This window comes from Lycium barbarum, chromosome 8, assembly GCF_019175385.1.
Source record: "Lycium barbarum isolate Lr01 chromosome 8, ASM1917538v2, whole genome shotgun sequence".
Taxonomy (NCBI): Eukaryota; Viridiplantae; Streptophyta; class Magnoliopsida; order Solanales; family Solanaceae; genus Lycium; species Lycium barbarum.
Genome location: NC_083344.1, coordinates 1,915,819 through 1,941,627, shown reverse-complemented (window position 1 = coordinate 1,941,627; position 25,809 = coordinate 1,915,819). Strand labels below are relative to the sequence as shown.

The 25,809-nt window shown below is 31.1% G+C and overlaps 1 pseudogene; it reads left to right on the top strand.

Annotated features, from left to right (window-relative positions):
- Positions 1–455: 455 nt before the first annotated feature.
- Positions 456–9,011, top strand: LOC132605643 (CDT1-like protein a, chloroplastic; annotated as a pseudogene).
- The last annotated feature ends 16,798 nt before the right edge of the window (positions 9,012–25,809 follow it).

Here is a 25,809-nt window from a genome sequence, read left to right as displayed (position 1 = left end):
TCCTTCTTGACTCGGAGTCCACTTTTGGTACAGACTTCTTTTGCTATGTATACATTCTGTACATTTGACTATTTGGGTACGGCGGGGCCTTGTCTCGCCATATGTCTTTGTTTTGAATTCGTAGAGGCCTGTAGTCATATATGTGGGGCGAAGGTCCTATGTATGTTTGTTTGATTTTGTTTTCTGGTCTTAAAGCGGTCCGTTTGTTATGATGGCCCTTATGCTTATGTTTGCACTTTTGACCGGCGATGTCTATTCCGCCGCTCAGTTTGGATTCGATATGATATTTTGATTTGTGCGACCGCTTAAGACATATTTTGATATAAATTCTGTTTGATATGACTTTCATGAATTTTTGGAATATGCTCGGATTTGGTAAATGAATATGTGGTTTGGTCTGGGTACCCAGGTAGGGTGCCAGTCGCGGCCCACGGGGCTGGGTCGTGACAAAGGTCTTTTGCCTGAATAGGCCTAGATTTGGTTGGGTTTGGATCGGGTCTTTTTACCATAGGGACTGAGAAAAAAAATTCCATGTGGATTAAATTAAGTGACATGTCATATTTTATTGGACAAATATTTATTGGGTGGCTTTTGATGTGATATAGGAAAAGTTGAGTGACCTTATTGTTACAAAACAAAGAAACATGATTTTGAGAGATCATTACTCATAGTTGGGTGACCTTCTGTGTCACTACTTCCTGTAGTTGGGATTCTCATTTATTTTGGAGATTACTCCCTCCATTTTTTGTCTTATTTGATTGACGAATTTTAAAATTATAAAAAAGATTTGATCATAATGTTTTAAACTGAAAAGGTGTATAGCGAGTGACATAGCTAGTTTGAGCAAATACTTACTCATACTAATGTTTACTTCAAATCAATTAAAGTTATCGTGTTTTATTAATTTAATAACGTGAAAATGTAAATTAATTAACCATTATAAAATACTAATATTATATATGGAAAGACATGTTATGTATCCACTTAGAGCCCGTTTGGTTTGGCCTATAAGTTGGTCAAACCAGCTTATAAGTCATTTTTAACTTATTTCAGTGTTTGACAAAAATAGAAAACAGCTTAAATTAAGTTAAAAAGTGCTTAAAATAAGCCAAAACCAAGAAGTTGTTCAATCCCAACTTATTTTTTTTTTGCTTAAAAGCTATTTTGGTTTGACCAACAATTTTACCCTTTTATCCCTTATATTTTCTGTTAATTTCAATACTGCCCTTATTTAAAAAAAAAAAAAAACCTTTAAGTACTTTTATCCAAATATGTAATTGCTTATTTATAAAATAACTTTCAGCACTTAAAAGTACTTTAAACACTTATGCTTAAAAGTCACTTTTTTTCAGCTAATCCAAACGGGCTCTTATTTGGTGTGAGCATTCAATATAATGTGGGTAAATTTTTACTACTAGCGTGTGATAATGTATTCTTTTAGTTTAGCGACAAAAAAAAATTGAAAAATTAGTTTAGATCAGGTTCGAATTTTAAGGCCTATCATTGGAATATTAAACCCTTTATAAGAATTTAATATTTTCTTGAATCTTAAAAATTTATGATAGTAGAATACGAATGCCGCAATTACAAATTTACTAAATATATAAATAGCTTTTTAAAAATAGACAAAAAGAAAGTAAGGAGTCGCTTGGATATGATATGAAACCAATAATTTGAAATCATGATGACTTGAAGTTGGATTTTTGTTTGGACATATAATTAGGATTTTTTAAATTGTATTTCGTCTGATAGATATAAAAACCCTCACAAGTTGTGAAACCATCAAACTTATACAATCTTACCAAATGAGAAAATCATAATTCATAACAAAATTAATACGCTTCTATAAGGCCTTTCTAAAAAATACAAGATCAATTGATCAAACTTTAGTTCAATAAAAAGAAAAATTAAACATGAGTTGTAGCGTAACTACTTTTTAATATATTTTAAATATCCTACCCACTTGCAAATTGTTTAATATTTGATATAAATGGTTGGTAAATATATCTACAAACTAATAAATTTTTTTTATAAAATATAAACTTTTGGGTCGATTTTTACATTTTAAAAAAATTGAAATCATGATTTGGAATCCCAAATCATACTTCCTCCGTCCCAATTTGTTTGAAGGTTACCAATTTGTGAGTCAAACAACTTTTTCTTTGACTTAATTTTAAATATAGATTTTTCGAGCATTTTATAATAAAATTTATATATTTGAAACATACATAAAAAGTATTATAAGTCTGCACAATTAATAATTCAAAATATAAGAAAGAGTTGGAGAAAACCGTAGTCAGGCGTTTGACTTTCAAATTGGTCAACCTTCAAACAAATTGGAATAAAAGGAGTAACATCTTCTATCCAAAGCTAAACATCCAAAAACACTCCAAGCAGCTAAACTAATTCATTATTCTCCGAACCAAGTCGCTCGAGTGTGGAACAAGTGCTGGACCCTGGTCAAGAGTCAATTTCAAGATTAATCTATTTTGTACTAAAGAAGTCTATATAAGTAGTTCATATACAACAAATATTATAAATCATAGGCCATTCTTTCATTTATTACCAATTTCACACGTAAATCTAGCTTCAAATAAATAAGTATAAAAAGAGAAATACTCATTAAAAATACTTGTAACAGTCACAAACCAAATTTGCACAATATTTAACTGTTTAGTATAAACCTAGCTTCAAACAATATAAAAAGAAAAATACTTATTGGAAATAATGATAACGGTACCGCACCAAATTTGCACAATATTTAATTGTTTAATATAAATCTAGCTTCATCAAACAATATAAAAAGAGAAATGAATAAAATAATTGTGACGGTAACGCACCAAATTGGCAGATTACATTCACTACTACATAGCTCTACAACTTCTCATCAATTAAGTGTTATTAGTATTAACTTTTAGAAAATATAAAATAATTTTGTAAGTTTTTTTTTTAATTTATAAATAGACTATAATTGTAGTCCATATGCTATCAAACATCTATAAATCAGATACAGTTCTTTCATTTATTACCAATTATACTAAATTTAATTATTTAGTAAATCTAACTTCAATAAATTAAAAATAAAAATAAAATAAAATAAATGTACTTAAAAAGAGAAATAAATAAAGAAAAGAATTGTAACGGCCAATACCAAATTATTGGAAGAAATTGCACTAATTGTCCTATAAATGGGCTGGTCTTTAATTTTGGTCCCTTAAGCAATCAAGTCTTTATTTCTAGCGGGGCATAAGTTCTTTAAGGACAAAAGTCATGCCGACATAAATTGTGGAATATTATTATGCGAAAATATAAATTTATGTCCTGCAATAAATTTAAAGAAAACCACGCAAAATATGCTAAAATATAATATATGTACCCGCTCATGCCCCCTTCTAAACTAATTTCGCTTTTTACCCAACCGACAAAAAATATTACCCGAAAACCCTCTCGCCCAATATCCTTCCATCATGATACCATCGCAGTATAATATCGTGATGGTATCACGGAAGACTGCTCGAGTCTTTATCCTTCATGATACTATCTCAGTATATTTATGTACCATGATGGTATCATGAATGTCTGAGAAGTATTTCATTGAAGTACTGAAACAGTTTTTCATAATACTATCATAGTATATGTATATAAAATGATGATATTATAGAAAATATATTTTAGAAAAATATGTCTTTTGAGTAAATGAACATGATACTATCATAGTATATTTTTTATGATGTTGGTATCATAATTTCAAATAAATAATTTTAGGGACATAAAAGTAAGAGAAGTATAGACGAACAATTACTTTATTTTCAGGGGGGCACAGCGACATTCTTTCACCAAAAAATAATTTGTTACGAGGTTAAAGGCCAACACAGAATAGGAACAAAAGTGCAAATGACCCAAATCACAACAATCCAAGGTTCACGAAGTACAGCCCATGAGCCTTTCCCCCTAATAAAATTTCGCGCCAAAATCTTACGTGGCAAACAAACACATCAGCTTCCACCTCAGCTTTCCCGCTAATTAGCGCAAATCCGACCTGGCATAGTAGCCACGTTAGCATCTTTCCCGCCAGAAAAAAATGCTACTACATATGGTAACCGCAACGCCGTCTCTTTACATTCTCTGCAAAAAAAAAGTACTCATCAATTTCTTGAACAGATTTCCTTTTTAATTTGTTAATCTAATTTTTTTTAATTAATGGAGTCATCTACTGAACCTTCTTCACTATTGCATACATTCAAATCGGATCCGACCCGAATGATCCATCGTCTACCGGGGCTCCATCTATGGATCCATGGAGCTCCAAAACACCCGAAAAACCAATCACCGCTCCTCGCCGGACTCGTAATCGGAGCACCGCACTTTCATTGAAAGATATCCGACAAGCCGCATAGAAGCTCCGGAAACCCGACCCGACCCGCCAGGTGAAACAACCCGAGTTAGAGTCTTCTTATTCTTCTTCAGCTAAAGGGAAGAAGCATGTAAATTCAGTAAAGCTACCAGAAAAGTAAGTGTTTCTTTTTTTTTCATTTTTTTTTTTTTGGATTTTATATAATCTGGATCTATTTGTAAGTTTATTAAATGGGGATAATTTCAATAATATACAATTCAACATGAAATATTACACTGATGTAGCCATATATTTTTTAATTTACATCCGCATAGCTAACTTTTTTTTGCAACAGTGTTTATATACAGTATATACAACATTATACACTTACTTTTGTATAAAAGTGTATAATAATGTATAAAAGGGCCATTTCGGGTAAATTGTTATTTTGCCTAAATGTATAAAACCACTAAAATTTCAGCTACCAGAAAAGTAAGTGTTTTGTTTTACAATTTTTTTTTTTGGGGGATTTTACATAATCTGGATCTATGTGTTATAAGCGAAATAAACAATTGAAATGTATAAAAACATTTAAGTTTCATCAAATAGAGAAAATTACGCTCTATGTCTACCGGGAAAAAATATTTACCCGGTTTAGCCCCTTTTTTCCTTAAACACCTCTTATACACTTCTATACAAGGTGGATTCATTGGTTACAATGAGTGTGTAATAAGCACTGTTGCGAACAAAAAAAAAGTTGATTATGCGAATGTAAACTGAAAATATGGCTATATAGGTGTAATATATTATGTTTGGTTGTATATATTTTGAATCCTTCATCTCAAAAGTAATTTGGCTATATAGGTGTAATATATCATATTGGGTTGTATATATTCTGAATCCCTCCTCTCAAAAGTAATTTGGCTATATAGGTGTAACATATTATATTGGGTTGTATATAGTCTGAATCCCTCGTCTCAAAAGTAATTTGGCTTTATAGGTGTAATATATTATATTGGGTTGTATATATTCTGAATCCCTTATCTCAAAAGTAATATGGCTATATAGGTGTAATATATTATTTTGGGTTGTATATATTCTGAATCCCTTATCTCAAAAGTAATATGGCTATATAGGTGTAATATATTATTTTGGGTTGTATATATTTTGAATACCTAATCTCAAAAAGTAATTTGGTTATATAGGTGTAATATATTATGTTGAGATATAATTTGTTTAAATTCATAGTTTCAATAGTATAATGTGTGGATAAGTGTTATTGGACGGAGACGATCTAGAATTGTATAAGCAAAATAAACAATGGATTCAAAAATTCCGTTTATTAAATGTATAAAACCACAAAAATTTTAGGCAAATATTAAAGTTTGAATCTCTAATTTTAATAGTACCACGTGTTGAGAGTATAATGTGTTTCAATTCATAATTAAAGGTTGACTCAATCAAGTTTTACGTGCGCTTAAATCGTTGGCACAAAGCTACACATGTTCTTGTTTTTTTTTTTTTTTTGGTTTTAACATTGGTGTGTTTTTGTGTAGGTACGAATTGTTGGTTGAATTCTTCAGTAGAATGGCCAATTCGGTTCGGTTGCTGAAGTTGAAGGGTTCTTAGACGACATTTACAAACATTAGTACAAAAGTGGAGTGTCTAACAGATAGGTATGCAAACGACATTTTCGATACATTTTTATTGATGATTTGTCTAATTTTGTAAAAATCGCCATCTTTTAAATATAAAGGCCATAAAAGTGACTATTTGTGCATATCCGTTGAGTATGTACACACTCAAATTATTATCTGAATACTCTTAATTTTGAATTTTAAACATCTCTGGTCTAATTTGAAATAGTTGCCAGTTTGGCCATAAATAAAGGTGGTTGTTTTTGCAAATCAAAGAACATATGAAATCTGAACTTTGAGTGCATTTACTGACGATTTGTGTATGAATCATTGCTAATTGTGTGGCTCTCTGTTGATTGTGCAGGAAGTTTACTTACAATCACTTAGCGCAGATGAAGTTTCTTTTACCCGAGGCAATTGAGATAAAGAAGATGCTTGTGTTCGATGAACGAACAAGCTGTATGAAGCCCGATCTTCATATTACATTAAATGCTAACGGAGTTGAAGTTGATGAGAAGCTGAAATCCTCTAGTGGCAATGTACAACTGTGGGACGTCTTCTGCCATCGGATTTTGGATTTCTTTAAATCCCACCCTGAGGTAAGACATATTTTTTAACTTGTGCTAGCTTTGACAATTAGAAAATTGCTTTGCAATTGCAATGATATGTTGCGAGTACATTATTTGTTATTCTCAAGGCCAAATTGGGCACGATTGGTGTATTTAGTAGCTATAGAGTTAAACCTATGTCGTCTTGAAATCATCAGCATAGTTTGAGATATTAAGTTAGCTCTGCGAGACATAATTTTAGTTTGAAGCTTACCAATAACCCTCTAGACATTCTGATATCTCTTTTCATGCAATACATTATTGATTAGCAAAACTTAGTGTTGTTAATAAAAGGGCTCTAGCCAAAATATACAAAATGTATACATAAAATATATATTATTTGTATATTTATACTTAATTTACAAAACATATACATTTATGGGCTATTATGTTTTAGAGCAGTCCAAAAATGTAATTATCCCTTAATGAAATTAGTGTTGGAATATCCCTTTTACTGCCTGATATCCTTTGCTCCCTGAATTCCTCCAAAAGAAGTTGAAACGAGCAGGCTATACTTAGAGATTTTGCTTTTTCTACAAAACTAGTGTTGTTATTAACAAATGCTATTTCTGAATTCCAGGGAGATGACATTCCTGAGGAAGCATTATCAGGAGCATTCGGCACGTCAAAACAAGAGCACTTGACAAACTCATCAAGTCTTGCGGGCCCACTCTCGATAGACGAGAGACCAATCAGCCCAATGCAGAAGCCGCCAGTAGCTGTATCTCACCTGGCTCAATCTTTCAGGAAATCCTTTTCTCATCGAGCATCTATTGGCGCGGAACCTGAGATTGCTAATTGTTCCACCAACACCTCTAAAGCTGTCAATAAAACTCCTTCTAAGCTGCTTTCAACGCGAGGGGTTCGTTCTGTTACTTCACCACCATCTCCACTACCATCAACTCCATTAAAAAATACGAAAGGTGAAGATTGTTTGTCTTTGTCAAGTTCTGAAAGTACTCCAGCAAAATTGATGGCTTCTACACCTGCGATCCAACCTCCCAAGAGATGCTATATGAGTCCAGATGGCGAGTCAACCGAATCACCAATAAAACTAGCTAGGCGGCCTCCTCCTAGTAGGTTGTTGACCTTTGATACTCCTGTGAAGAGTTCAAAAATTACAGCAGATGATGAAATCCTTGACATTCTTAACGGGAATCTTCTACAGTCGGTAAGACACTTCTTACATGACACCATTTCTTTGCTAATAATATAAGAAGTTGATTCTTTGAACTGCGAAATTAGGATATCTATATTTCGTGGTCTACTATTTGAGGTTGGTGTGCTAATTTTTCACGGATTTGCAGATTAGAGACAAAGAGCAGAAGGCATTAGAGGAGAATGATCCAGCCATATCCCAAGCAAAATGGCGCAAGAAAATGATTTCGAGTTTGCCTAAGTTTTTCGACATGATTTACTTCCTATTTCAATCGATGAAACGTTTTGTGATTACTAAAGAGGAGCTTATGCACAAAGTGATTTCGAGCCATCTAGATATTGCTGATAAAAGTAAGTCCTGGTCGATTATCATTTAAATTCTTTTGAGTGCTTTGACATTATGAAGCTGCTTCTAATAAATTTGTCTTTTTTCTTTTCAGGAGAAGTCGAAGAGCAACTTTGGTTATTGCAAGAAATAGCTCCTGAATGGATCCATGAAAAACTGGCATCTAGCGGGGACCTTCTCTTGTGGTAAGCTTTAAAAATATTTTTAAAATGTCTAAAAATTGCAATAAAAGAAAAATAGTCAATATTTTTGTAGCGACGGTGCTATAAATAATACAGAAAAATATAAAAAGTTTTATTTTTTTTTATTTTTTTTATCTTGCTTTTGGTTGAATTTATGCGACAAGAGGCGGATGCAACCATGTGTTGTGACAAATTACTACAATTTCAAGAGATATTAAAAATTCGGACCCGTAATATCATAAGTGCAATATATTCAATGCTAAGAACCTTACACACTGAACATATCAAGTTTAAATCTTGAACCCTCCTCTGTGCTTTTCCCGTTAAGTATTATATGTTGTCATCTAATTTGTAGGGGCTTGATGTGATTATTTTTGTTTTCGTTCACAGTGTTAGCAAGGTATCAAATGCTGAATCAATATGCACAAGAATAGCCGAAGCAAAGTGAGAGAAAGCAAGGGCAGGTGATTTAAATTTGATCTGCGTATTCCAAGTTTAGTTGTAACTGATAGTTAGGTTAACTAGATCATTACAATACATTGACCAACTCTGCAACATAAAGCTATGGTTACAAAGTTGCTATTTGGTACAGTTTAATGTCATTTTAAATGGTTTAGCCAGCAATATAGAGCTAAACTGACTTTTTGTTAGTGAAGGCTGTCTCAACTTATCTTGTATATATAGCCATGATGCTTCCCTTGGAATGAGAATACAAAAGAAGAAGAAGAAAAGATGTAACCTCTTCTATATTGTCATTGTTGAATATTTCATTTTTGCGAATGAATTAATTATTTTTAGCATTTGAATCTGGAAAAATGGGTTTTTGGCTCTTTACAACTTCTTTTTATTTTTATGATTCTTTTTACAAGAAATTTTAAACTTTTAGACATAAGATATCTGAAAAAGTCATTTTTTCTACTCAAATTATCAGCGGTCAAGAAATCTCATTTACTCATTTAAATCCTTTAATTTTCTCATTTTTCTTTGTCTTAGCTAAATGGAATTATTTTAAAAAATAATCTATAATTACAATTCATATAAAACAAAAAACTTTAAACTATAGAATTTTCTTTCCATTTATTACCAATTCTACAACTTGTTAAGTAAATATAGCTCCAATCAATATAAAAGAGAAACAATTATATTTATTATATATATTAGATGGGCATGGCACGGGCCCAACATTTTATATTTATTTTCACATGGTGAATGTTTTGCATAGTTATTTGGTGATGAAGGATAGGAGCAGAAGAAAAAAAAAATAGAGAAGAAAATAGCACATGAAAAACATAAACCTAATGATTTACGCAAGTAGAAATCATATATGTGAAATGTTTGAGCTATGGCAGATACATATCTTCAAAATTCTAGTGGTAGCGTCTCTCTTGTGCTTAAGTTCAATTTTTCCTTTCAGACTTTGCCAATATCTTAGCTATGCACAAATAGTATAGACCAAGACGTAGTGTCTCTCTTGTGCTTCCGTGCAAATTTTCTCTACAATTTAACATTGTATAAATATTACACAACATCGCATAGCAAACTAACTTCCACAATTACACTTGTCCGTTTTCTCATTTTGTGTGCATGACTTCAGTTAATGTTGATATGCTGCTTGCAAGAGAACACATTTTATGTCCTGATTTTTCAACATGTCATCACTCATTTTACTTGATAGGAAACCAGATGAGTGTATAGCAGTAATAATTTCACTGCTGATTATAGGTCAACCAAACAATCTCAATCATATCAAATGAATTAAGTCCAGCGTCGCCATAACCATTTGTCATGATCCTTCTACACCTTCTCCCTCTCTCCCTTGTTTACATGAAAGAGGAAATGGCAAAGTGAGAAACTTTGTAGCTGAAAATGCAGAATTAAGAGTGAAGATCAAGGAGGTCGAAATAAAATTGAGAGGATAGGATGAGTCATTCAAAGACCCAACCACATTTTTGAACCAAAGATATTCTTGAAAACACTTAATTTATAATTTTATATGTGCATTCCCAATTCAATCTAGATACCCATAAATTCAATTATTAGATATCCATTTTATAAGTTTTTTGGACAATAATCTTGCAAATTGGTTTGCTAATATCCAATTCAACAAAGACCATTGTCAATTTGATGACTCCATTACTATTTTTAGACCAACATGTTTCTCACTTCCATTCCGCCAACATCCTCAGTTTCAAGGTGACAACATGCTAGCCTTCTAATAGAAATAAGGTATAATTGGCTTCAGAATATCAATAGAATACCAGTTTAATGAAGCATAAATTAGAGTATATCCAAAAAATTGATCCTTATCAGAAACTTGGATATTATAGAGTACCATATTGTTTATAACCAAAAGAAATTTCCTAGGAACAAAATATAAAGGAAACCATAAACATGACTAAATAATGATTCTCCAAGATCTGCAATACAATAACGTATGCAATTTTCTTCTTCTTCAATACTCTCTTGATCTTCTTTCCAGCCAGTAGTGCATTTGGGTCATCATCAATCACTGTTCTAGTATCTTATATACCTATCTTGGCATGAGTATTTGCAATAGATATATCAGTGGAATCCTGCAAAATAACAATGCAAAGGTTAATAAAGTCATCTTTACTCCATACCTATCGGTCCTCATTTTCTTCATTAAGATACTTTTAGACAAATATTTATAAAAGTTTAAAGATATTTTAATTATTTAATAAAAGAACAATTTATTAGAATTTGTTTTACCAAAAACATCAATTTACTAACACGTTAGTAATTGCACAATTGCCTGAGAAAGTATTTGAAGTACAATATTAGAAGATAAGTTCAACTCAATTTCAACATTTCTATCCAATGTGATTGCTTAATTATAATTATAATATCAATTGTTACACTTAAAACTTACCAGTTATTGCCAAAAGGGCTTTAAAGACTTGAATGGTTTAAAAAGTCTACCAAACCATAAAATTACATTTTTTTTTAAATCAATAGGCAACAATCCATTTTGCTACTATAAAGAGATTGATTTCTTTATCTGTGTATATTTCAAATAGTATAAAGAAGAAAACAAAATTAATGGGAAGGCTTCGATTATTGAAGTTACTATATAAATAAATTAAACACTTCACGTAATAATCTTAGAAGAACAATCTACATAAGTCACCAAGGATATCTTATAATTGTAAGTACATCTATTTTCCAGGTGCGAAAATTAACTTGTGGAGCTTAGCATACTATACAACATTTTCAAATTAAATAATAAATTAAACTGAAAATATAGAAGTCTATCAAAGAGAAAGTAATAGATTCCTTTAGAGCAATTTGATCTTTAGGGATGCCAAAGTAGAACATATTCTGATCAAGAGCTTACATATTATTCTGTTTGCCTTTTAAGTGATTCGTATTAAGATTTCTTATTATACGATTTGATTCCTCCTATTTTGATATTCATGGAAGGAGGAAATAACATTTATTAAAAAAAAAAGGAACAGAAGGAAAGTTAGCCAACTTCAATTCGAAATCCAAATTTTCTTGCATATATTTGAAAAGTAAAATATTAACATACATAGTCATCATTAAATACAACACAATCAAAGTAATAAATTTGATTCAAAATACAAGCATATGATTCATGTAGAATATCGTATTAAAATAAAACATAATCTAACCGTTAAGAATAAAAATTTACCATAGTATCTCTGACTACCTTCGAATGCAACAATCTCTGGAAAAACCGACAAATGCTGCAAAATTTAGTATTTGTTTTACCAAAAACATCAATTTACTAACATGTTAGTAACTGCACAATTGCCTGAGAAAGTATTTGAAGTACAATAATAGAAGATAAGTTCAACTCAATTTCAACATTTCTATCTAAACATGTGATTGCTTATTTATAATTATAATATCAATTGTTACACTTAAAACTTACCAGTTATTGCCAAAAGGGCTTTAAAGACGTGATTGGTTATAAAAAGTTTTTCAAATAATAAATTACAATTTTTTTTTTTAATCAATAGACAACAATCCATTTTGCTACTATAAAGAGACTGATTTCTTTATATGTGTATATTTCAAATAATATAAAGAAGAAAGTAAAATTTTAACGAGAAGGCTTCGATTATTGAAGTTACTAATATATAAATAAATTAAATTCCTCACGTAACAATCTTAGAAGAACAATCTACATAGGTTACCAAGGATATCTTATGATTGTGAGTACATCTATTTTGCTGGTGCCAAAATTAACTAGTGGACTGAGCATATTGTGCAACATTTTCAAATTTAATAACCAATTAATCAAAGATAAAGTAAGAGATTCCTTTAGAGAAAGTTAATCTTTAGGGATGCCAAAGTAAACCATATTCTGATCAAGAGCTTGCATATTATTCCTTTTACTTTTTAAGTGATTTGTATTAAGATTTCTTATTATGCGATTTGATTCCTCCTTTTTTGATATTCACGGAAGGAGGAAATGACATTTCTAATAAAGAAAGAAAAAAGAAAAAAAGGAATAGAAGAAAAGTTGGCCAACTTCAATTCGAAATCCAAATTCTCTTGCATATATTTGAAAAGTAAAATATTAACACACACAGTCATCATTAAATACAACACAATCAAAGTAATACATTTGATTCAAAATACATGCATATGATTCATGTAGTATATAGTATTAAAATAAAACATAATCTAATCGTTAAGAATAAAAATTTACCATAGTATCTCTGACTGCCTTCGAATGCAACAATCTCTGGAAAGACCGACAAATGCTGCAAAATTTAGTATTTGCTTTACCAAACACATCAATTTACTAACATGTTTTAACTGCACAATTGCCTGAGAAAGTATTTGAAGTACAATAATAGAAGATAAGTTCAACTCAATTTCAACATTTCTATCCAAACATATGATTGCTTATTTATAATTATAATATCAATTGTTACACTTAAAACTTACCAGTTATTGCCAAAAGGATTTTAAAGATTTGATTGGTTATAAAAAGTCTTTCAAATCATAAAATTACAATTTTTTTTTTATCAATAGACAACAATCCATTTGGCTACTATAAAGAGACTGATTTCTTTATATGCGTATATTTCAAAAAGTTTAAAGAAAAAAATAAAATTTTAACGGGAAGGCTTCGATTATTGAAGTTACTACAATATAAATAAATTAAATTCCTAACGTAACAATCTTAGAAGAACAATCTACATAGGTTACCAAGGATATCTTATGATTGTGAGTGTAACTATTTTCCAGGTGCCAAAATTAACTCGTGGACTGAGCATATTGTGCAACATTTTCAAATTTAATAATAAATTAACCAAAGATAAAGTAAGAGATTCCTTTAGAGAAGTTAATCTTTAGGGATGCCAAAGTAAAATATAATCTAATCAAGAGCTTGCATATTATTCCTTTTGCTTTTTAAGTGGTTTGTATTAAGATTTCTTATTATGCGATTTGATTCCTCCTTTTTTGATATTCATGGAAGGAGGAAATGACATTTCTAACAAAAAAAGAAAAAGAAAAAAAGGAACAGAAGAAAAGTTAGCCAACTTCAATTCGAAATCCAAATTCTCTTACATATATTTGAAAAGTAAAATATTAACATACATAGTCATCATTAAATACAACACAATCAAAGTAATAAATTTGATTCAAAATGCATGCATATGATTCATGTAGTATATAGTATTAAAATAAAACATAATCTAATCGTTAAGAAAAAAAATTTACCATAGTATCTCTGACAGCCTTCGAATGCAACAATCTCTGGAAAGACCGACAAATGCTGCAAAATTTAGTATTTGCTTTACCAAACACACCAATTTACTAACATGTTTTAACTGCACAATTGCCTGAGAAAGTATTTGAAGTACAATAATAGAAGATAAGTTCAACTCAATTTCAACATTTCTATCCAAACATATGATTGCTTATTTATAATTATAATATCAATTGTTACACTTAAAACTTACCAGTTATTGCCAAAAGGATTTTAAAGATTTGATTGGTTATAAAAAGTCTTTCAAATCATAAAATTACAATTTTTTTTATCAATAGACAGCAATCCATTTGGCTATTATAAAGAGACTGATTTCTTTATATGCGTATATTTCAAAAAGTTTAAAGAAAAAAATAAAATTTTAACGGGAAGGCTTCGATTATTGAAGTTACTACAATATAAATAAAATAAATTCCTAACGTAACAATCTTAGAAGAACAATCTACATAGGTTACCAAGGATATCTTATGATTGTGAGTGTAACTATTTTCCAGGTGCCAAAATTAACTCGTGGATTGAGCATATTGTGCAACATTTTCAAATTTAATAATAAATTAACCAAAGATAAAGTAAGAGATTCCTTTAGAGAAGTTAATCTTTAGGGATGCCAAAGTAAAATATAATCTGATCAAGAGCTTGCATATTATTCCTTTTGCTTTTTAAGTGGTTTGTATTAAGATTTCTTATTATGCGATTTGATTCCTCCTTTTTTGATATTCATGGAAGGAGGAAATGACATTTCTAACAAAAAAAGAAAAAGAAAAAAAGGAACAGAAGAAAAGTTAGCCAACTTCAATTCGAAATCCAAATTCTCTTACATATATTTGAAAAGTAAAATATTAACATACATAGTCATCATTAAATACAAAAGTAATAAATTTGATTCAAAATACATGCATCTGATTCAAGTAGTATATAGTATTAAAATAAAACATAATCTAACCGTTAAGAATAAAAATTTAGCATAGTATCTCTGACTACCTTCGAATGCAACAATCTCTGGAAAGACCGACAAATGCTGCAAAATTTAGTATTTGCTTTACCAAATACATCAATTTACTAACATGTTTTAACTGCACAATTGCCTGAGAAAGTATTTGAAGTACAATAATAGAAGATAAGTTCAACTCAATTTCAACATTTCTATCCAAACATGTGATTGCTTATTTATAATTATAATATCAATTGTTACACTTAAAACTTACCAATTATTTCCAAAAGGATTTTAAAGATTTGATTGGTTATAAAAAGTCTTTCAAATCATAAAATTACAATTTTTTTATCAATAGACAACAATCCATTTGGCTACTATAAAGAGACTGATTTCTTTATATGCGTATATTTCAAAAAGTTTAAAGAAAAAAATAAAATTTTAACGGGAAGGCTTCGATTATTGAAGTTACTACAATATAAATGAATTAAATTCCTAACGTAACAATCTTAGAAGAAAAATCTACATAGGTTACCAAGGATATCTTATGATTGTGAGTGTAACTATTTTCCAGGTGCCAAAATTAACTCGTGAACTGAGCATATTGTGCAACATTTTCAAATTTAATAATAAATTAACCAAAGATAAAGTAAGAGATTCCTTTAGAGAAGTTAATCTTTAGGGATGCCAAAGTAAAATATAATCTGATCAAGAGCTTGCATATTGTTCCTTTTGCTTTTTAAGTGATTTGTATGAAGATTTCTTATTATGCGATTTGATTCCTCCTTTTTTGATATTCATGGAAGAAGGAAATGACATTTCTTTTTAAAAAAATGATAATAGTAGGAAAGTTAGCCAACGCCAATTCGAAATCCAAATTCTCTTACATATGTTTGAAAAGTAAAATATTAACATACATAGTCATCATTAAATACAACACAATCCAAGTAATAAATTTGATTCAAAATACATCCATATGATTCATGTAGAATATAGTATTAAAATAAAACATAATCTAATCGTTAAGAATAAAAATTTACCATAGTATCTCTGACTGCCTTCGAATGAAACAATCTCTGGAAAGACCGACAAATGCTGCAAAATTTAGTATTTGTTTTACCAAACACATCAATTTACTAACATGTTAGTAACTGCACAATTCCTTGAGAAAGTATTTGAAGTACAATAATAGAAGATAAGTTCAACTCAATTTTAACATGTCTATCCAAACATGTGATTGCTTATTTATAATTATAATATCAATTGTTACACTTAAAACTCCCTAGTTATTGCCAAAAGGGCTTTAAAGACTTGATTGGTTATAACAAGTCTTTCAAATAGTAAAATCACATTTTTTTTAATCAACAAACAACAATCCATTTTTCTACTATCAAGAGACTGATTTCTTTATATGTGTATATTTCAAATAGTATAAAGGCGAAAATAAAATTTTAACGCGAAGGCTTCGATTATTAAAGTTATTACTATATAAATAAATTAAATTCCTCACGTAATAATCTTAGAAGAACAATCTACATAGGTTACCAAGGATTTCTTATGATTGTGAGTACATCTATTTTCCTGGTGCCAAAATTAACTAGTGGACTGAGCATCTTGTGCAACATTTTCAAATTTAATAATAAATTAACCAAAGATAAAGTAAGAGATTTCTTTAGAGAAAGTCAATCTTTACGGATGCCAAAGTAAATCATATTCTAATCAAGAGCTTGCATATTGTTCCTTTTGCTTTTTAAGTGGTTTGTATTAAGATTTCTTATTATGCGATTTGATTCCTCCTTTTTAGATATTCATGGAAGGAGGAAATGACATTTCTTAAAAAAAAAAAAAGGAACAGAAGAAAAGTTAGCCTCCTTCAATTCGAAATCCAAATTCTCTTACATATATTTAACAAGTAAAATATTAAAATACATAGTCATCATTAAATACAACACAATCAAAGTACTAAATTTGATTCAAAATACAAGCCTATGATTCATGTAGAATATATTATTAAAATAAAACATAATCTAACCGTTAAGAATAAGAATTTGCCATAGTATCTCTGACTACCTTCGAATGCAGCAATATCTGGAAAGACTGAAAAATACTGCAAAATTTAGTATTTGTTTACCAAAAACATCAATTTACTAACATGTTAGTAACTGCACAATTGCCTGAGAAAGTATTTGAAGTACAATAATAGAAGATAAGTTCAACTCAATTTCAATATTTCTATCCAAACACGTGATTGTTTATTTATAATTATAATATCAATTGTTACACTTAAAACTTACGAGTTATTGCCAAAAGGGCTTTAAAGACTTGATTGGTTATAAAAAGTCTTTCAAATCGTAAAATTACAATTTTTTTTATCAATAGACAACAATCCATTTTACTACTATAAAGAGACCGATTTCTTTATATGTGTATATTTCAAATAGTATAAAGAAAAAAATAAAATTTTAACGGGAAGTCTTCGATTATTGAAGTTACTACTATAGAAATAACTTAAATTCCTCACGTAATAATCTTAGAAGAACAATATACATAGGTTACCAAGGATATCTTATGATTGTAAGTACCTCTATTTTCCGGGTGCCAAAATTAACTCGTGGAGCTGAGCGTACTGTACAACATTTTCAAATTTAATAATAAATTAACCAAAGATAAAGTAAGAGATTCATTTAGAGAAAGTTCATCTTTAGGGATGCCAAAGTAAATCATATTCAGATCAAGAGCTTGCATATTATTCCTTTTGCCTTTTAAGTGATTTGTATTAAGATTTCTTATTATACGGTTTGGTTCCTCCTTTTTTGATGTTCACGGAAGGAGGAAATTACATTTCTAAAAAAATAAAAAAAAAGGAATTGAAGGAAAGTTAGCCAACTTCAATTCGAAATCCAAATTGTCTTACATATATTTGAAAAGTAAAACATTAACATACATATTCATCATTAAATACAACACAATCAAAGTAATAAATTTGATTCAAAATACATCCATATGATTCATGTAGAATATAGTATTAAAACAAAACATATCTAATCGTTAAGAATAAAATTTTACCATAGTATCTCTGACTACCTTCGAATGCAACAATCTCTGAAAAAACGACAAATGCTGCAAAAGTTAGTATTTATTTACCAAATACATCAATTTACTAACATGTTAGCAATTGCACAATTGCCTGATAAAGTATTTGAAGTAAAATAATATAAGATAAGTTCAACTCAATTTTAACATTTCCATCCAAACATGTGATTGCTTATTTATAATTATAATATCTATTGTTACACTTAAAACTTACCAGTTATTGCCAAAAGGGCTTTAAAGTCTTGATTGGTTATATAAAGTCTTTCAAATCGTAAAATTACAATTTTTATTTTTTATCAATAGACAACAATCCATTTTGCTACTATAAAGAGATTGATTTCTTTATATGTGTATATTTCAAATAGTATAAAGAAGAAAATAAAATTTTAACGGGAAGGCTTCGATTATTGAAGTTACTACTATATAAATATCTTAAATTCCTCACGTACTAATCTTAGAAGAACAATCTACATAGATTACCAAGAATATCTTATGATTGTAAGTACGTATATTTTCCTGGTGCCAAAATTAACTCGTGGAGCTGAGCATATGTACAACATTTTCAAATATAATAATAAAATAACCAAAGATAAAGTAAGAGATTCCTTTAAAGAAAGTTAGTCTTTAGGATGCCAAAGTAAACCATATTCTGATCAAGAGCTTGCATATTGTTCCTTTTTCCTTTTAAGTGATTTGTATTAAGATTTCTTATCATGCGATTTGATCCCTCCTTTTTTGATATTCATGGATGGAGGAAATGATATTTCTTTAAAAAAAAAGGAAGAGGGGGGGGGGGGGGGGGGGGGGACAGTAGGAAGGTTAGCCAACGTCAATTCGAAATCCAAATTCTCTTACGTATGTTTGAAAAGTAAAATATTAACATACATAGTCATCATTAAATACAACACAATCAAAGTAATAAATTTGATTCAAAATATATGCACATGATTCATGAAGAAAATAGTATTAAAATAAAACATAATCTAACTGTTGAGAATAAAAATTTACCATAGTATCTCTTGCTACCTTCGAATGCAACAATCTCTGAAAAGACCGACAAATACTGCAAAATTTTGTATTTGTTCTACCAAACACGTCAATTACTAACATGTTAGTAACTACACAATTGCTTGAGAAAGTACTTGAAGTACAATAATAGAAGATCAGTTCAACTCAATTTTAACATTTCTATCCAGACATGTGATTGCTTATTTATAATTATAATATCAATTTTTACACTTCAAACTTACCAGTTATTGTCAAAAGAGCTTTAAAGACTTGATTGGTTATAAAAAAGTCTTTGAAATCGTAAAATTACAAAAAAAAAAAAATCAATAGACAACAATCCATTTTTCTACTGTAAAGAGATTGAGTTCTCAGTTCTTTATATGTGTATATTTCATATAGTATAAAGAAGAAAATAAAATTTTAATGAGAAGGCTTCGATTATTGAAGTTACTACTATATAAATAACTTAAATTCCTCATGTAATAATCTTAAAAGAACAATTTACATAGGTTACCAAGGATATCTTATGATTGTAAGTACATCTATTTTCCTGATGCCAAAATTAACTCGTGGAGCTGAGCATACTGTACAACATAAGTAATTTTATACTCCCTCTGTCCCAATTTATGTGGAACTTTTTTTTTTTCGAGAGTCAATTTGACTAAATTTTGAAGCTAACTTGGATTAGATTAACTCAATATTTTAAAATTACAATTTATATATTTAAAAACTAAATGAAAAGTACTATAAGTTGCAACTTTTCCTATATTACTTTGGTACGAAAATGCATCTTAAAATATTGGTCAAAATTTATGCAGTTTGAATCTCGGGAAGTGAAAAGTGCCACATAAATTGGGATAGAGGGAGTAGTATATGAAAAAGAAGATGAACCTTAATTGATCTACTTAAACCTAGATAGGTAATTGAAGCTCCACCTTTTTGTTTGTTTATTTTATGTCCTTCTATCTTCCTCTGTGCCGAAGCAAGTGAAAAAAAGATAAAGAAATCAAAGGAATAATATAGAGAGCACTGACCAAAAGATAAAAAGGGAAAATTGTTAATTAATGGATTAGATCAATTGCAGTCCCCACCAGCTTTAGCTTAGATCATTGAATTGAAGCTTTCCCCTTGATATAAAAAGAAGACCGTAACAAAAGTCTTCTGTACAAAATATGGAAAAAGATATAGCAAACAGTGAATATCATTAGGGAAACTTTTGTTGCTTAATGAAACTGTACGGAGCCAACGTCATAGGATTGTTTTTATTATAAGCTGGTTGGAATTGGCCCCATCGAAAAACTTAGTGTGTCTCACCTACAAAAATATTGAAACTTCCTCGATACTAAATGAGTGATATATGTAACTGAAATGGTAAATCAATAGTACAATGTGAAAGAAAGAAAAAGGTCATGGCATAACTTCATACCTTTTTGGTATATCAAAAAAAAGATAAACAAAACAAAAATCCTAAAATCGGTCACATACAATGCAGTTTAAGTCCGCTATGAAAATAGACTTCATATCCTTAAATATATTACTCCAAAATATCAAAGCTTCTTCATTTGCTATAAAATCGGCATATGGCTTGCTTCCCTCCAGACATGTCCAATCATGACCTTCTTGACCTTTAACTAATATCTACGATCTTCTATAACGAATACTTCATAATCCATTTGGATTGCAACATTTAATTCTTACTTGAAGTTCTACAATTCTACAGTAAGACTTGAAGTAGGTTTTTATGTTATTAATATCTCAATTGAAGGAATTATTGGGAGTGTTGACACCCAATTTTGTCCCGCCTCTCTGCCAAAATACCTATTTTTAAGCTTCTAATATTTTTTGAAAAAAATAAAATATATATATTATGTTTACTATAATTATTAGCCTCTTATCAATACCGACACTTTATTATTCTATTATAATAATAATAATTATTATTATTATTTATTAATATTATTATAATTCACAATTCTTATCATTTCGGCATTTTTACCAGCTTACGCATTTATCTTTGCATAATTAAATAATAGTATTTATTTAGTGCGGATTTTCAAAGAAAAATAATATATATTATTACACGGCTATTATAACACCATATGATCTTATTACCCGAGTCTAATAATCACACATTTTTGGTATTAAGTAATATTTTGTCACCCTCGGTATATTCATTAATTAAATGGGTCTTTTATTCAAATTTAAAGCCAAACTATTTCTTGCACTCGGTCCGCATTTTGACTTACCGGACTCCAAATTAAAGCCCGATTGACTCTTGGTAATTTTAGGACTAGTCCATATCCCTTGTCTCAATTTTTTAGAATAATCCATGTTTAATTTACTGGTCCGTTCTTTTAATACCCGGTCTAAAATTTGACCCGGTCCACAAATGGACCGGGTCCAATTCATTTTTCAGCTGAATAAGGAAACCCTTTTAGGGTTTCCCCATCACTTTCCTCCTTATCACCGCCGCACCCCCTCCCTTTCTCTCCCTTTCCCTTTCTCCCTCTTCCACCTCATCGCCGTCAATTATCACCACCATCACCACCGTCGTCACCTCTACACCACCATCTCCCCATCGTTCTCTTCCTCCCCTTCATCCTAAAACCTAGCCGCCGCACACCCTTCCCACTGATTCTCTCTCCCACGCCTCCACTACACCCCTGACACCCCACTTCCCTCTGCTCCCTTCGTCTCCCATCTCCCCCACGTTACCTTCTGTCACTCCACTTCACCTTGTCTCCACCCACGCCTCTGACTACACCACGTGACCTCACCTGCCATATCCACCACGCCTTCCTGTTCCCCACGCCACTGTTGCCCCCACTTCGACGCTGTCCCCGTTTCCTCTTTCTTTTTTCAATACAAAGGTCAAAAGACCTATAAATGGTGGTAGGGTTGAATCGAAAAGGGAGGATTTTTGGGGATTCACAAAGTTTCCCAAGAACAAATTTTGTTTAGCTGCAGAAATCCCCTAAAGTTTTGAGTTTCTTTTAATCGCTTCAAATTCACGTCTAAAATTATCAAGTCTTCATCAGTTTTTAATATCGTTTGGATATTCATTCGAAAACAAAAGATTATTCTGATTCCTTTTTGTTCCCTGCAACTGATTCGAGTCCGAGTAAATTTGAAACCAGAGTCTCAAGTGTTTCGAGGTGAATCGAAGACCCCCGTACCCACTTCGCTGCACCCGGAGAAGCCCTGTCCGTAGTCCATTCTAAACGATAAGAGCAGTTCTGGGCCGAAGCCCAGTAGCCCATAAATTACAGCAGGCCAATCCACAGCAATACCAAAAAAGACTGCTGGGCCGAAGCCCAACAGCCGAGAGATCCAACAGCCCCCAAAATGGGTTGGGTCCATTTAATTTGCACTTTCTTATTTCATTATCATTTGATGTGTATTATGTGACTAACTTTTTATTGTTGTTCTACTTTTAGTTAGATGAATTCGGTAAGATTAGTGGCTTAGTTTAGTATAATGGGTAGTCAGTTAAAGAGGACTAACAATTAATTCTACGAGTTATTCTTTTCTTTTCATGTTAAAACTATTTACAAACTCTAATACTTATTTGGAATAATTGATTTGCAAAATGGCATGACTATATATTTTAAATAAAGGGAATCACATTTTATCATAAATGTTTCAAAACGTCACTAATACGCAATTATAAGTATATTTTTAAGTAACTCTTCAAGTTTTGAATCAATCACGCATATTCTTAATTAAGCATAGTTGATAAAGATACTAAAAAATAGATAAAGGAAATCTATTAACTATTTTGTATTTTTATTCATAAACTGAAAATCAATTAATACCTCATTACTTAGTTCAAATATTTATTAAAACATTGCATAAATTCGCATCTTCTTCTACTTATATGTAAGTTATCATGTTTTGTAAACTCCATTCTTATTATGCTACTTCCTTTAAAACTATGAGCAATTATTATAAATTTTATTCTAAGGTTTCCCTTTATACAAAGCATTGACCTTATTTTTAATAGCTTTATTATTAGAAGTCTTTTATAAGTCTTATTATAAACAATATTTTAAATATTCTTCTACATAAATTATTATATTTTCTACAAGTCTTATTTTTCTTTTAAAAAAAATAACATCACTATTCTCATGCAAAGTTTTAACAACATTTATAAGTCTCAACATTTCCTTTGTGAAATTATTATATTTCTCTACAAATTAGTTCAAGCGGTATTATTATATTTTTTTCTGGAACCTTAGTAATATAAGCAAACCATTTTTTCTTAAAATTCAAACACTATATTCAATCTAATTAATTAACCTAAGTTGGTCGGATAACCGTAAGTTAACGGATTCTAGAGGATGCCTAACCCCTTCCCTTTAGGATAATATAGAGCCCTTACCTAGAATTACACTTGTTAAGCAGACTATTAACTGAGGTTTAGTTTTAACTTTGCCTTAGTTAACATTTAGATGTCCTAATTCATCGTTAAATTAATTAGGTGGCGACTCCTTAAAAAAATAAACAGGAATCACCAATACGTCATACTCCTAAATCGACCCGGTTAAAATGGGGTGTGACAGCTTGGCGACTCTGCTGGGGACTTTAGGCTCTTAACCATAACAACTTAGGTTAATAAATCATTTGTTGGATGCTTTGTTTATTTTGCTTTATTTTGTCTATATTGTTGCTTTATATGCTTTTAAGTATTTTTATTCCTTATATGTATTTTCTGTGTAATATGTTATTACTGCTTTCCTTAAACTGGCATTCCGTTCATATTTCCTCCACTTTTGGAAAATTCACACTATCACACGTACACGCGAGGTGTGCTTAGCGCACCCGCAAATTTCTTCATAGAATCCAAATTTTAAGGGAGTTGGCGCATGCGCGGGGGTGCCCGAATAACGGGGACCGCGTAGCCTTCTCACTCGAGCAGTCCGCTCGGGAACCTTGTGTCTAGCAAACCCATTCTTAGTCTACTTAGGGTAGAGCGAAGCCAAAACCTTGTAAGGACATGCATCATTTTAAACCTAGGAGGCTTAATACCCTTGGTGTATTAAGTTCATTAGTCAACCTTACCAAATGTCCAAAAGAGTCTATGACTCTAAGTGACACTACTCACTATCTATGTGCATTATTTGAAGGACAAATATGTGGAATATGTAGACCTAGTACTCTATAGATAAGTATTTCAAGAAAAACTGACCTTTTGTTGCAGGTTGACGTGGAGCATCTAAATTAATGCTGGAGGTTGAAGACAACTAAAAGAAATTAGTGGAGTTGAAGTATTAGATATCTTAGTTTAACTTTGAGATGTATTATTTATTGGCATGTAATAAATTTTATTTTCTTGTAAATTAGTTGTAAGAAGAGTTATGGAATGATACATAAAAGACATGTTTGTCCTTCAATGTTCGTTAGGCCTACCTCTGGCATAAAGAGGTCCCTTGCATTATAAAACGCGATGTATTATGTGCAATAATGTGTTTATATGCAATAATATTATCCTTACCGTATACTGACTCATTTTCCTTTTCTTTTTCTTGTTTTTATCCTTTTTCTTTTTAAACTTATTTTCAAAACAAAAAAGGTTGACTTGTGCTAAAAGGGAACTGGCGGAGCATCCATATTTCACACGGTCTAAAGCCAAGAAATCAGATTCTGACTCATCACTAATCACCTGGTTAACTAAAAGGACTCGTTCTAAAATGGAGCAAAGTTTGATCAATGCAACCACTTCATCTGAGCCATCTCTTAGTTTACCAATCACGAGTGATCCCACATCCTCTAATGAACCAGAAACACATTTGGAGACCATTGCTCGTCTGGAGCGACGAGTTGCCGAACTAAGTCATATGGTACTTCATAACCGGTCATTTTCTCAAACACCGCCACATATGACTCCGTCCCAGGGAGTTCGTCAAACTTTGCCTGTGCCACGTCCATTCCCAAATTTGGACGAATTTAACCAAGCAAATTATTTCACCACTTCTCAGCCAGTTCGTTCCGAACACCTCACTCAAAATGCTCCCTTTTTATTTACAACCACCTCTTCAAAAGCTCAATTCATACCGCCAGCACATGACACACATCAAGTTCCGCCGGTGTATACTTATACCACAGCTCCACCCATGACACAGATTCAAGGACAATGTCGCACAGATGTTGATCATTATGTCGAAGTTGAAAATGAGGCACGGTCAGTTAATGACGAAATGATAAATAGAAAGCTCAAAAGTTTGGAAGATGCCATGAGAAGTTTGCGTGGACTGGGTAGTAATCAAAGCGTGAGATATGAAGAATTATGTGCATTTCCTGAGGTAGAATTGCCACCAGGTTACAAGATCCCAAAATTTGAGAAGTTTGATGGGTCGGGAAACCCTTTCTTTCATTTGAAAGTTTATTGTGAAAAGTTGATTGGCGTAGGAAAGAATGAAGGGATAAGAGTCAAACTATTCAATCAAAGTTTGAGTGGGAAAGCCTTGGAGTGGTATTCTAAGCAAGATACAACCAAATGGCGTACTTGGGATGATTTGGCAAATGCTTTTGTGGATCACTACAAGTTTCATGTTGAGATCGCTCCTGACAGAATCTCAATTACAAAGTTGAAGAAGAAGTTCACCGAATCATTTCGAGAATATGCTATACGGTGGAGAGAAGAAGCATCTAGGGTACACCCACCCATGGAGGAGACAGAAATGGTTACTTTCTTCATTCAAGCACTAGAACCGGAATACTATGAACGTTTGGTGACAATGAGT